The sequence below is a fragment of the Trichosurus vulpecula genome, chromosome X (genome assembly GCF_011100635.1).
Source record: "Trichosurus vulpecula isolate mTriVul1 chromosome X, mTriVul1.pri, whole genome shotgun sequence".
NCBI lineage: Eukaryota > Metazoa > Chordata > Mammalia > Diprotodontia > Phalangeridae > Trichosurus > Trichosurus vulpecula.
In genome coordinates, this window is record NC_050582.1 from 14,115,397 (window position 1) to 14,130,465 (window position 15,069).

General features: G+C 39.0%; 1 protein-coding gene and 1 pseudogene across 1 annotated transcript in view; one reads left to right on the forward strand and one right to left on the reverse strand.

Moving 5' to 3' along the window:
• The window catches only part of LOC118832709 (protocadherin-11 X-linked-like), a 523,359-nt gene that overhangs the window by 289,575 nt on the left and 218,715 nt on the right, over positions 1-15,069 (reverse strand). The gene's annotated exons all lie outside the window — the stretch shown is intronic.
• Positions 8,594-14,909, forward strand: LOC118832664 (annotated as a pseudogene).

A 15,069-nucleotide genomic window follows, 5' to 3' on the forward strand; every position in this document is an offset into this window, starting at 1 on the left:
TAGAGGATCATACAGGATAGTACATTTAAAGCTTAGAAGAGACCTTAGAGACCACTGAAAATAATCCCTCATTTTACAAATGAGGAAACCGAGGCACAGAGAAGTAAGTGACTTGCTTAGGGTCACAATAACCACTAGTAAGTATCTGAGGCAGGATTTAACCAAGGTCTTTCTGACTCTGAGGGCAGTGCCCTATCCACTATATCCTACTGTCCTCACCTGCTATCCTAGTTTAGTTACTAAGCTATATACATAGTATTACTATACATTTGCACAAAATAGACAGCTATCACAAGGAAACCAATTCCTTGATTAAAAATCATAATTTAAGTTATTTAGACTTTGTTTCTGACATATGAACATGTTTGAATTAAAAAGAAAAGTAATGGCTATCCAAAAAACCAAATTAAAGATATTTAACACAGTTTCATTCAACGCTAAATTACCTGGGCTGGAAATACCTTAGCTGGAGTTTAAGCAATAAACTTAGCTTGTCTATACATAGAAAAAACATCTATGAACACAAAAGAATAACTGTACCTAGCATTACCACTTGTTGCTTTTTCTCTAAATAGTAAGTTCATGATTAGGACCACAGAAACATTTTGCTTCCTCTGCCATGCAGTCTCACATCGACATAGGCAGTAGACCAGATAATCCCATTTCTATCAGGGCTCCCCATCAGCCTCTCTCTCCCGTCGTTTATCTCTGAATCCTGTCTTGCCTATAGTTATGCATGGAAGCCCTGTGAGTGCCTTAGGTGGGGGATGAGAGAGCACTGGGGAGGGGGGACATTTGAAAGGAAGGTGAACAAGATGATGGAACAGATTATCCATCTATTCATGCCATATTTAAGTGCATTCACCATTTTCTTCATAGACCAAATCTTTGTTTGCTGTGCTAATGGAATAGTGTCAATCTATCTTTATATTGGTCAGATAGAAGATTGAAGCAAACACATATACACACATACCCCTTGAGTCACAAATATGCCAAATGGGGGCAGGGGGAGTAGCAAATGATTCTCACACAAAACATTTAACAAATATTCATACAATCTGCCCACACTAATCAAATTCCCCATCAATGGCCTACAGCTGGAGGGGGATGCTTTGAGTAATATCTTTGATGAAAAGTGTCCCTAGATCTTTAATAACCGTAACATAGCAGAACCTTTCCATCATATGAAGAACTCGCCAGTGAAAAGGTTTGCAAAGTTCCCTGGTGTTAATTAATGCCAACAGAATAAGAGAAACACAGTTCCCAAGTGGTTAAAGTGGGGGGGAAATTCCTTTACCTAAATTCTTGATATAAGTCTCATTCTGTAGCACTAAAGAGAGCCTCGTTAAATATGTCCTATTAAAGGTCACTGTCAAAATCACACACTACTTGGGCACTGGGCAAGCTGCCACCCGGAAATTGCTAGTGAGTCAAGTGAAGATCTGTGAATGTTGATTATAACTGTCTTGGTAAATTATTCAGTGCATTGTCACGAAGTTAATGACTAAGCCACATTTGAGAGCCATCATTTAAGACATAGATGCCATTTCTACCATCTGATCTGAAAGTCCTTTTCACAAACCAACCTTTTCATCTGGGCCCTAAACTCTCACTTTCCACTTTGTTATTTAAGTGCTCATTCCCCATGCTCGGAAAGCTCTCCTTCCTCATTTCTGCAATCTGGCTTCCTTCAAAACTTGCCTCAAATCACCCATCATTGTTAGGAGACTCTCGGTTGTAACGTTTTTGCCTTTATACATCTTAGAGATGAACTGGTACAGGTTCAAGTTTTTCACACACATATGGACATGCACATGCATATGCACAAATACAGCCACACGCAATCAATAAATGGGCCTTTCTCTTTCACTATACCATAGAGACCTGGAAAAATCTGTTAAAATGTGTGGCCTTCTCTACAGGACAGTGGGGCAGCCATCAGAGTGGCAAGAGAACCCAGAGATCTCCTGGGAAGGACACAAGAATAATGGCACCAAGGATTCTAGTTTCAAAGCAGTTGCAAAACAGAAACACAGATACAAATCCCATTTTAAAGACAGAGATTATTTATTCTCTGAACTGAAAAATGAGTTCTGATCGGACCAATTATAAATCCCCTAAAATACTGTCCACTAAAGAAGGAACAAATGAGGAAAGGAAGAGAAGTGAACATGCCTGAAAGCTAATACTTAGTGGCTTAGTTTCTTCTCTCATATTCCTGAGTTAAGTAGCTTAGTGCTTTCTTATTAACTTCATGTTGTGAATAAATCCTAACTTCTACTACCAAAGGGTGAATGTCTTCCAATCTATCTGCTAATTTCCAAGCTTGATGGAGCTAAATGGATGTAATTAATTGATGAAAGAGAGGTAAAGGACACCGGATGCAGGAGGGAGAAAGGAGAGAGAAGCCACATACAAAATGGAATTATGATGTAATTGAAGGAAAAGCTTAACTTTTCAGGCAACTCTTTATTATAGTTTTATTGCAGATGTGGTAAGGAATGAACAGACAATGAGATATTATTCATATAGAGATATACAGCAAGTATAGTGTATACCGGCAGCCAGGTAGGCAGCGGATAGAGAACTGGATCTGGAATCAGGAAGACTCATGTTCATGAGTTCAAATCCAGCTTATTGGCTGTGTGACCCTGGGCAAGTCACTTAACTTTGTTTGCCCAGTGCCTCATCTGCAAATGAGCTGGAGAAGAAAATGGCAAACCACTCCTTTATCTTGGCTAAGAAAACCCCAAATGGACTGACAAAGAATTGGACATGACTAAAATGACTGAAAAACAACAAAACAACATAGTGAGTCTTCAGCTAGACAGAAATCTGGGAATCCAGGAGGAGTAGGTAAGGAGGGTGAGCATCCTGAGAAATGGAGGATAGCCTGGGGAAATTCTCATAGTGGCGAGATGGAGTATCTTGTGAGAGGAACAGCAAGGAAGCCAGTGTCACTGGATGGCAGAGTATGGTATTAGTGCTGATATCCAAGAGTACATTTACTATCCAAGATTAGCTTGATGAACAATCAAAATGTTAAATAAATGGCCAATCCTGGAATACACTACCTTGAATTAGCAAATTCTGTATTTGAGGATATCTCATTTTGTCTGTGTGAGTTTCTCCTCCATCAATGTATACTGAAGCCATTTTACAACTTAATATAATTAGAGTTGCTGTCACCCAGCTACTGAGTTTGTCGAGCACCTCTCCCAACTTTGCCAGGCCTGTCCTTGGACTAGAGACCTCACTGGTTCTCTCCATGTTTCCTGGTCCTAGACAAAGCTTCCACTCCACCAGTATAGCCTTCTAGAGTCCACAATCATCTCCAAGTCATGATCAGGACTCAAAACAGGACTTCGATGAAGCTCATCCGTACTAACACATAAAGAAATAAAATTGAATTGACCTGGCTTCCGTAGCATAGGTTGGTCATTCTTTTACTAAAGCACCAACATGTTTAGGAACAGAAGCTCAGATCATAAGCCAGAAAGTTTTCTGTTGGCTTCATGTCTCTTTTGTTACTTTTAGAGTAGCCAAATGAGCCATGCAGAATCAGACAGGACTGAAAAATGACTGAACTGAACCTAGCTGCTTTCTAGAGTTCTCTCCCTGTTAGCTTAACCTCATGAACTAGACAGTGTTTGCTCTACATTGGTCGGATACTTGGGCATAGGATTCAAATAGCTTTGTTCTTTTAATCTCTGATGGATTTATCAGTGTGGTTATGAAGCAGGCTATATCTGCAAATGCTTTGCCATTCCTGTGAAATTAACAGGGCAATTAAAGCATTTACAAAGCAACAGATCCATGTTCAGAGAACTCATTATCATTCTGTTCTAGAAGTCCACGATGGAGGGCCTCCTTAGAGCTCGAAGAATTCAAAAAGACTGTGTAGTAAGGTGTGAGGAGGCTATGATGCTTACAAGCAGAGGAAGTACCCATACCAATGAAATTATAGGCGCTTAAACTTTATGACTGACTAAGTGCTTTATAGTTAGTGTGTCATTAGCTGCATTTTCAAGATGAAGAAACTGAGGTTCAGAAAGATTCATTAATTTATCCACAAATCAGAATCAAGGCTTCCAATGAAACTCATGTCTTCTGACTTCAATCCAGGATACTCTCCATTATATATGATACGTTGCTAACGGTGGCTCCTGAAATCTACCTAACATGAAATCCCATTTCTGAAAATCTGACTGTGACCATCTAAAGACATTTTCTGGACTAAGAAAATGAGAAATACATATTTGGGACTCAATTATTCATTTTTTTCAGATGGAAATGTTTTATTGAGCTCAATTTACCAGATAATCTATATGTAGAGATCTACAGCATTATGTGTTATTATGTGTACTTCCCTAAGACGAAAAATATACATGTGAAAATTTCCATAAAACATTTAGAGAAACCTCCAGTATGTCAATTTTCAAGGTGTTAAAATATACTATTTATTTTTCCTCTTTTGGAGAAAAAGATGCATTTGGCAATTTTTTGGCAGGACAACATTTCATGATCTTAAGATTTTTGGATTATAAATGAAGACCTACTTAGCCTACTTCAAAATAATAAATACATGGAATATTCATTACAACATTTCATAAATGCTGCATAGTATTTGTCTGTCTGATGTGCGAATTTCAAAAGAAAATGCTACTTGTCCACCCACCCACCAAAGAAAGGTGCTCTTCAGTGTACCACTAGATGCCTTGAATAAAAGTGTTTGTGCCCTTTAAAAGATAGCAATGGTACTGTGCATCTAATATTTTGATAGGCTCAATGGAGGCAGAGTGCTGACAATGGCATGTTACATTTTAAATAGCCATACTTCATGCATCAATTTCATTTTTATAACATAAGAAAAGACTTCTAGCACTGATATGACCATAAATTATAGAAATACTTGTCAACTTCTGGCTGAATAATTTTATCTGAGAAATCAAGGCTACACACAAATACAATCATGTGGATTATTCATTCAGTACCATGCCTCCTATAACTGTTTTGCCTTAACTACATAGACAAATTAATTGAGGGGTATAATACTTAGTTCAATTAATTTCTACTTTGAATCACTAGGAAACCCCCACATTTGCAGCTGCATATTTGGTAGACCTGTCTGTGGGGTGACTTCTCTTTATATTCTATCCGTTATCAACATGCAACCCCAGAGTTCTTCAAAAGGAAACCATATGAGAAGCCTAATAGTAGCAGTAATAATAATGAAAATAACACTAAATTTTTCAGGTACTCTTGATCATCCATTTCCCTTCCAATAATCTGTTCTAGAGGCATAAATTCATGAGAATGCAATTAACTATCTCTAGTTCCTGCTGCTGTTTTCCATGTACTGGAGGGTTGTGTCCAAAATTTCACACTGAGATACCAGACAGCAATTTAGTATTTACCAGTGCATTAAATAACAAATTAACACTCTTTAATATGTAACACACTTCTCAGGGTTGGATAGCAATATTATTTTACTCATGACTGAACCTGGCTTATATTTTATATTTCAGCTAACTGCAAAATACATTTTGAGAAAAAAGTTTTTCATAGTAAATGCTATTCTCAAAGAAGGAAATTATTATTATTATTATTATTGATCAGATCTGTTAGAGAAATTCACCGAGAGGACATCAGAGAATCAGGGAGGCTATAAAAAGGTAGTGAATGGGACAGACAAAACTTCTCTTATTAACTGCAACTGCAAACAAAGGGATTTGAGCAAGTAGCTTCAATGCTCCAGTTTACTCATGTGTAAAACAAGGATAATAATATCGGCTCAGTTCATTTCCCTTTCAGTGCTCAAAGCATTATAGACATGTGATAATAGCAGGAGTTAGTAGGCAGGAGCCCTCCTCCTTGTTCCCATAAACCCCTGCCATATCAGATCATCACAAAGATTGATGTCGCAGGTTGCAGATGAGTGATATCGAAATAAAAACTGTATTGTGCCCTCTGTATAGCGCTCCGGGGTGGCCATGCTAGGATTTTTGAAATAAAAATAGCTCCTATGCATAAAAATGGAACCATTTTATTGGCATGTGCCCCAGGTAAAACTCAACTATAACCTTATTTATTTCTATACAAATACTACTTGGGTATAAATGATAGCAGCCCATTGATAACGGTTGCCACCTACAGCATGTTTGCCATTCTATTAACTTTCCCTCAAAGTTTTATTTTCTAGCTAACATCCCTGAACCAATCAGGGGTCAAGCTTTCCTCTAATTAAGTCCCTGAAATCTTACTTTCTTCGTACTATTTACTGCTTATTTCCCAGGTAGAAGCTTCAACATTGAAACTCCCCCTTCTGGGATAAACTTATTGTTTCTCCAATAGAGTGTCTAGTTAGAGATGTTGACAAATTCCCCTATATTTATTTCATCAAAGGGTTATCAGCCTTTTCTGGTATTTGCCTTTTTTTCCTCTTTCTACAACATTTCCAACTTCATCTGGCAAAGCCAGCTATCAAGATGAAACCAGGATTACTTTCTTCGGTGAATACTCACATTGTTACAGACTTTCAAGACTTCCTAAGCACTTTACACCAACAACTCTGTTAGGCTAGTTGTTACAGGTATTACAATTCATATTCTACAGAATGCAGAAAAAAGTTCAGTGACTTGCTCAGGGCCACACTGGTAAAATTTGAACTCAGGTCTTCCTCAATCCAAGTTCAACACTCTACCCACTGTACCACGTAGCTGAGTGATTAGAATGCCCCATTAAAACATAAGCTCTTTAAGTGCAGATGCTTTTTTGTCTTTTTATAAAATTCTATTCCCAGAATTTCGCAGAGTGTCTGGAAAGTTAAGGGTTAAATACTTAATGAATGAGATTTTCCTCCATTCATTCTGTTCAGTGATCAAATCCGAATTCATTTAGCATCCTAGTTGCAAGTATGTCTCATTTCCATTTTTTCAAACTTAGTAAAACATGAATTGTTCAGATACATTTTGGGTTTTCAGATGTTCAGAAGAGATTATCTGAATCAAGCACAGGCATCAAATGAATAACTGTGATAATTAACTAGTCATCATTTTTTCCTTCTACACCATTTCTGGTGGTTGTTGTGTTTTTTAGTCATGTCCAACTCTTTATTACCCCATTGGAGTTTCCTTTTGGCAAAGATACTAGGGTGGTCGGCTACTTCCTTCTCTAGCTCATTTTACAGAGGAGGAAACTGAGGCAAACAGGGTACCCAGGGTCACACAGTATGCACTTAGGGTTAAGTGTCTGAGGCTGGATTTGAACTCACAAAGATGAATCTTCCTGACTCCAGGCCAGCACTCTACCTACTGTGCCACCTAGCTGTTTCTTCTTTACCCCAAACAAACCTTAAGTACAGATCAGTGTTTTATCAATATGGGTGCCAAACTACTAGACCATTTATATAGATTTAGCTACAGCACATTTGGAGAGCTCAGGTGCAAAGGATTATAGTAGGAAGATCGCCAAATTGGGGTCCTATGTTCTATTTTGTGGGCCTCCTGCTATAGACGCATAACCATAGCCCTCTGTAGCCAAGCAAAGTAAACGACGGATCATTGAATTGTCAAGGGATTCAATCTGAGCAGATAATCGAACAAGAGAAAGAAGGACACATATTCAGTAATCTGGGTCACTTGGTATTGCAAATCTCCCTTCCCTTACCCATCATAAAAGAGAGGATCATAGGATCATGGGCTTTTAACTAGAGGGGACCTTGGCGTCATCTAGTCATCTAGTCTAATCCTCCTCATCGGGCAGGTCATATAACCCTCCCCTTAATTACATGCCATGATTTGTGGCAAGGGACACAAATCTCTTTTGATGCTCAATCTTCTGCTTTGTAGTTTTGCACATGAAAAAACACAACATTTAAGAGCAAGATATTATAAAAAAAATCCTTTTTTGCTCAAGTGTCCAGGGTCTGTGCTTATTTTGGTTTATTTTACTTGTCACCTGAAAATGGTTATATTTTTGTGTCTCTGGCATTCTGAGCTATAGTGATTTCTCCACTAATGAATCCTCTGAGAGCAAAGCCATTTTGTTTGCTTGGTTGTTTCTTAAGAAAAACAAAGTTTAGGATGGTTAGGCAGTCGGGGAAAGTTCTGGCTTTCTCAGTGCTGGGCATTGGCACCATTATAAGCACAGGCCCTAGGCCTGGCTGTGGCTGTGGACAGGGTTATACTTCTTGGGCTGTCATAGCCCTTTTTTCTAAGTTTTGAGGTAACACCAATCAGATAATGACAAATATGTGCCTGAGAAAAAAGATGGCACATTCTTCCAATGAGCCAGGGTACCTTAGTCTGCTTTGCTGGAAAAAAGAGGGTCAGGGTTCCCAAGAAATGAACTCAAATGCTCATACAGGGCATGGTGCACTTCCCTATTTATGCCTAAGATATTATTTCTCCACCTTATTCAGTAAATGACAATAAACTATGTTATTGGAATGGATCTCCTTCATAAAAAAGAGGGATTACTGTATATTTCTTACTCTCAGAGAATTCCAATCACTTAGCAAAAAGCTATGGCAAAGATTTACAGCCAGTAGTAATTAGCGATATGGGCTAATATTTACCACAGCTCAATGTAGATGTCCACCAGGTTGGCAGTTCGGGGTTTTGCTGAAATGAAAGCAGTCCTCCTGAGTGATCCAAAAAGTCTAAAATCATCCAAAACTCCATTAAAACTGCATAAGATGGGGCCTGCGAGGTATTTTAAAAGATATTCTGTTTGCCTAGAGACCAGACCAGCTCAAGCAGACACTTCCCCACTATTTAGCTCACAAATTGCCTTCAGCCTTTCAGACTTACGCTTTTCCCACTACTTTTTCCACACCAGCTATGCAGACCGGAGGGTGGGGAGGGTGCTTTGCTTGTTCATAGTGGAGTGCTTATTTTCCAACTTCAGTTCAGCAGAAAACATCCTGAAGCCTTCATTTATCTCTAGCTAGATTTACTTTGAGTTTTGTGGTGATCTTGCGGGTAAAAAGGCGGGCAACTGCGCTTAGTATGGAATTTGCAAACAAACTCTATAAGTACTTTTTTTTTTCCAAATTCACACCATATTTATGCCACAAAATTTCTTTGCATGGCACGTATTACATATTTTATGATGACTTATAATAGATAATCGTAAACCTAGCATTGGAAGAGAGCTCAGAGACCATGGAGTCTAACTTTCTCATTTTATGGGCCCTACTGAAGTTAAGTGACTTACCCAAGGTCACACAGGTAAGAAGGTGCCAAAGGCAGTATTTGAAGCCAGGTCCTTACATTCCAGAGCGAAGACCTTTTCGTCATGCCATATTGCCTCCTTAATGTGTTATAATGAAGGCTTAAAGCCCCAACTAAACAGTAACACCTATGGGATATAACTTGTGTAAGAAAGACTAATTTGTTATCTTGGATCTGGCACTGTATAGGCCATTTTTCTTTTACTTTTATCTGCTTTCTGAAGAGAGAAGAGGTTAGGGGAGGACGGTAGGACAGTACAATGGGAAGGTCACAAGACTTCAGAGTTAGAAGAGATCTGGGTCGAAATCCCCCACCCCAAGATTTTTTGGATGTGCCACTGGGGCAATTTATTTAGCCCATTAAATGGACTCTCAGTTTCTTCCCCATAAAATGGGGATAATAATTTTAATAAGAATCTATTTTACATTTTATGTGTTTCATAACTATAATACCACATGATGATGATAAAACATAATAGCTTCACAGTTTTGTTGGGAGGAATAAATGTAAGGATGGACATCAAAGGCTTGTAAACCTTGAAGTGCTATATGAATAAGAGATATTGTGCTTTTTGAAAGCTTTAGGCTTACATCTGAGGGTAGATGGCTCTTGATTCCCAACATTGATACGATAGACACTAAGCCAAGTTTCAAGAGTGGAAACTATGAAGTCCAAATGTAGGAGTTACTTTTGAAAATATATTCTCTTGCACTGCTGTTATACATATAGAACATGGTTGGTCTGGTTTCCTCAGAGAATCATATGGGTGGAAAGAGAAGAGGACTTGGGTGCCAGAAGCATGGTTGAACCAGAGAACTGAGTCAAAGAGAACTGAGATGATATCAGATTGTTGTTGCTTAGTCATTCTTCAGTCATGTTCGACTCTTTGTGATCCGATTTGAGGTTTTCTTGGCCAATATACTAGAGTGGTTTGCCATTTCCTTCTCCAGCTCATTTTACAAATGAAGAAACTGAGGCAAACAAGGTTTAGTGACTCGCACAGGGTCACCCAGCTAGTAAGGGTCTTAGGCAAAATTTGAACTCAGGTCTTCCTGACCTGAGGCCCAGCATTCTAAGCATTGTACCACCTAGCTGTCCATAACAAAAGACAGTCACCCCCAAATATAGCAACAGTGTTCTTTGTTTTAATCAAAATAAGATTCAGCCAGTGAACAATATCCACAAGGAAAGTAAGCTGAATTTATTAAGGGCTTTAATCCTTTATAATTCTACTAAGACATAAGATTTAAGGTATGACATTTAATTTGAAATCAGGAGTATAACCAAGATATTGATTTCAACCTCTTAAGGTAAGAACGTTGACCCAGATGGCTTCTTTTATCACATTAATTCTAACTATAGCACATTTGGGTATGTTTAGCTTTATTAGTAGAAACGAACTTTGTCAGCATAAGGGTGCAATAACTAATAGAAATTTTGATGCCATTCCTTTGGATGGGTGAGACTGAGGCCTCCATTGGACCACATGCCCCAATTATTAAGTGATTATGAAATAGTATTTACCATACTCTTCTTTATATTTATTCAATTGGCTAAGAATTAATAACCATGGATCAAAAATAAACAAAACAAATCTTTTACAGCTGCTATTCCATAGCTAGAATGTAAAACTTAACCATAGAAATCATACTTAATGTAAGCCGAATAAAAGTAAGTCACAAGAGCTGACCTATCAGTCTGTCACAGGTTCAAAACAAGAACAAGCCTCCAATTAGGGGCAGCCCATCCTTTCTCTTCAAGGGGAATGGCACGCTTTGCTACTTCAAGTTCTAAGATAACAAGGCTAAGTGAAGTTATAGCTACCCTAATACTGCTATCTAAATACTATCTGCATGGCACCTTAATCAATTACCTCTCCTGTCTTATTTTCAGTTATATGTTATGCAATATCAAAATAGCAGCGTTTCTCCAGCTTGTCTCTAAGTAATACCTGGACACAGCATGGGAAAAACTCCCTCTACCATTCCAGCAGATCCCAACTCAAGTCACAGGTAGGAGGAACACAGAGGATATAAATAACTTAGTCACTCAATTAGATTGTATCAAAAGCAGAAAAAAAGCCTCTAAGACCATGACCCTAACCACTGTACTATTCTCTCTCTTCTTCAAGTGATTCCTCACAGCAAGCCTAGGAGGAATGTCATTGAAGCCTCATCAACCTCATTTAACACATGAGGAAAGTGAACATCAGAGGGAGGGAGTGCCTTGCCCGCAGTCAGACAGCTATTGAGAGATAGTCTCATTTTGAACCCAGATCTTTTGACACTAACACTAGTAGGCATAATTTGCTATAGATGTGTTTAATAAGAATGAGTTAATACAATTCAAATAAGAGAGTTGTACATTTAGATGAAAAGAAGGAAGCTGTGCTAAGTGGTGGAGGAATGGGGTTGTGATCTTAAATTTCTAATGAATTATAATAAGAATTTTCTTAATAATAAAGTTTGTTTCCTGGACTGTAAGGATCATTTAGTATATCTTGGTGGGATAATGAGGTCTTTCTGGCACAGAGGTAGACATGTAAAACCTTTTTTTTTTAAAGAGAGGTCTTAAGGTCCATGGGACCTAAGTGAGCAGTGTGTTTATTAAAGAAATAAATTTGCCATCTCTTAGAAAAGACACGTTATTTGGAAACAAAAAATTAGCTCCCTGTAGACTGGAATCCCACTGGGCAGCTTTTTTTTGTAGGTTTTGCAAACTTTCAAATAACAGTAAACTGGTTGTGTTCTGAAGCGAAAGATTCCATAACAAAAGAAAAGAAAAACTGAAGGAATTATGTTGTTATAGCCCTGCCATCCACCTTTCATGTGACATTAATGTATTAATGCATCGAGATGATTTTGCCTTTCAGAAGTCACCGCATGCTATTTCTTTACCCTGGAATTCCTTTATTTCCAATTGTATTTGGCAGCTTATTTAAGGAGAAAAGAAAAATGAAATCATGCATCTGTCTCCATGTTTTTTCAACTCCACACTCATCTCTATTTGTCCTCAATAAATATCATTGCCAAAGGGTCTTTTTAAAATCACACTTAGCAACAATTTACAAGAACTCTGCCCAAACTGTGATTTAACTCTGTTTTAATTTATATTTAGACATATAACATTAAAATCCATTCAACTTTATCATGACTATTTTAATGTTTGTTCCTATGTATAGCCACATGAAGCCATTTCCTTCTCCAACTCATTTTATAGATGAGGAAATTGAGGCAAAGAGAGTGAAGTGACTTGCCCAGGGTCACAAAGCTATTACACGTCTGAGACCAGATTTGAACTCAGGAAGGGGAGTCTTCTTGACTCCAGGGCCCATCCTCTATCCACTGCAGTGTCATCTAGCTGTCATACGTACACTAAGAAGCATTCTTCTGAGAGAGTATCTGCTTTAAAATATATATATATATATATATATACATATACATACATAAACATGCTTTTTATTTGTAATTTCTAATTTCTTTGCTGAGATGTGAAAACAAAATGCAACAACAACAAGATGCCTGGCATCGAACTGTGATTGTCTCACCAGAAGACAATGTAGGTCCACAAATGAGTGTCAAAAGCAAGCGTAAGTGGTTGAGAAAATCTCCCAGATGAAAAACCATGCAACTTTTCCTATGGTGTCTCCTAAAAGCTGGCCTTATAATTCTCCATCAATTAACTACAAAGTGGGAAAAATATTGAGTAGGCAGTACCAATTTGGACAAATATTAAATTAACAACAGCCACTCACTCTGTATTCTTGTTTATTACAGAATACTATTGGCAAACTATTCATTTAATCAACCCTTGCTCCTAGTTCTATTCTTCTGTATTTGCATAGCAAATGAATGACAGAAGGAAGGCTAAGTGGCTAATCTTCGAACAAACAAATAAGCATGATCCTATTGAGTGAACTTATTTCCAAATATGGAGGCAAGGATTTGTACCTTCCAAGAAGACGTGAGCTCATTCATCATAAATGGATGTGGATAGGGACAGGGGCACAATAGTTCATCTTTACCTCTACATGCCCTCCATCTCTTGGTACTAAAGTAAGATTGTAACCTGAGCTAAATCAATATCATGCCAGTTATTCCTACTTATATGATTAACTCCTCAGCAACTGACAAATCACAACTCAGATGGATTAAATGATAACTTCTTGTTAACCTTCCCTGTCTTTACTATGGAAGAAACAAAAACAGAGAGAAGTACGAGAGAGAAGAAACAAACAATAAAACAGAGAGAACTATGAGAACTACCATAAGGTTCAAGTTCCACAAATGAATACAGATGCTGCAGAAGATTTCTAACAAGCCAACCTTCTAACGGGAGCTCATTTTCTCTTTGGGGTCCTATTCACCAGAGAAAGGAGAAACGTATCCTGACAGCGATATTTCTATCATAAAGGAATAACATGATGTATGCATATTCTTGTTTGAAAATAATGGAATTGCTTCCCTGAAAAGGCAGGTTTGTCACACGCTCATTTTTGTGGTATTCCAAGATGTTACATTACTCTTCATATCAGCCTGAGAAAATATTGGTTTAACATCTTCTGGAAAGCCAGAAGAGATTTATACTTACATTTCTGGATGGTGTTGTATAATATTAGCATTTTAATTAATAATCAATAATCTCTATTCTTTTCGAGAGAAAGGGATGGTAGGGTAGGAAAAATCACTTTCAGGATACCAGAGAAGACTCTACAGCTAATTAGCTAAATGACTTTGGGTAGGTCTTTTAATATCTCTGGGCTTCCTCGTACCTGAAATGGGAGACAGTGGATTATATTATCTCCATGACCCCTTCTAGCCTAAAATTCTAGCATCTTTGATAATTTCCTTACCTTTGGCATGCAGTACGGTTCACCTCAAGGTCCAAAATAATTCAGAGGTCTTCCAAGGATCAAATAAACAATAAGATTGAATTATATTTACATAAGGCGTTTTAAGATCTGCAAAACTTGGAGGCGGGGCAGCGGCGGGTGTGGCGGCACGTGCATTGCGTGCTTCCACGTGCATTGCGTGCTTCTACGTGCCCGGCCCCCTCCGCTTCCGCCGCCCGCCCTGTCGTGGTTGGTCCGGGCAGAGACCCGCAGCCGGAAAAAGACCACATCGAAAAGGTGATGGCCGCCACCGAGAAAGTGCGGAAGTGGGAGAAGAAGTGGGTAACTGTGCGGGGCACATCCCTTAGGATCTTTAAATGGGTACCAGTAGCTGACAGCGAAGAGAAGGAGAGCTCAGAATCAGATAACTCAGCAGCCCGAGAAACCAGTGGTTTTCCCTCTGATGCCTCTGCCAGCTCTTCTCTCCTTGAATCCCAAGATGATAGTAGCAACCAGAGCTCCATGTCTGACCTCTATCAGCTCAAGGTGGACAGTAGCACCAACTCAAGCTCTAGCCTCCAGCAGAGTGAGTCACTGAGCCCAGCGGACACCTCAGATTTACAAACGGATGATTCCCAGCCGCCCGCGTTAGGCCAGGAGATCCTGGAGGAACCAACCCTGCCTGCTTCTGAAGTGGCTGATGAACCTCCCACCCTCACCAAGAAGAACCGGTCCCACTAGAGACACAGGATGCGGAGGACGAGGAGGACTCAGGTGCCCCACCACTAAAGCGTTTCTGTGTGGAGCACTGTGTTGTGCGGCAGACGGCGTCAGAAAGCTAGCAACACCTGGTGTCCCTGCCCGCTTGGCCCCTCCCTTCTATTTACTGAATTCTGGTCCTGGCTGTGCTGTGCTGCTGGGCTGAAAGGCTGCAGTGGGGAAGGTGGCCAGAGGACTTGGGGTCATGACGCCATCTTTCCGTCTCTGTTACCTAGTACCTGT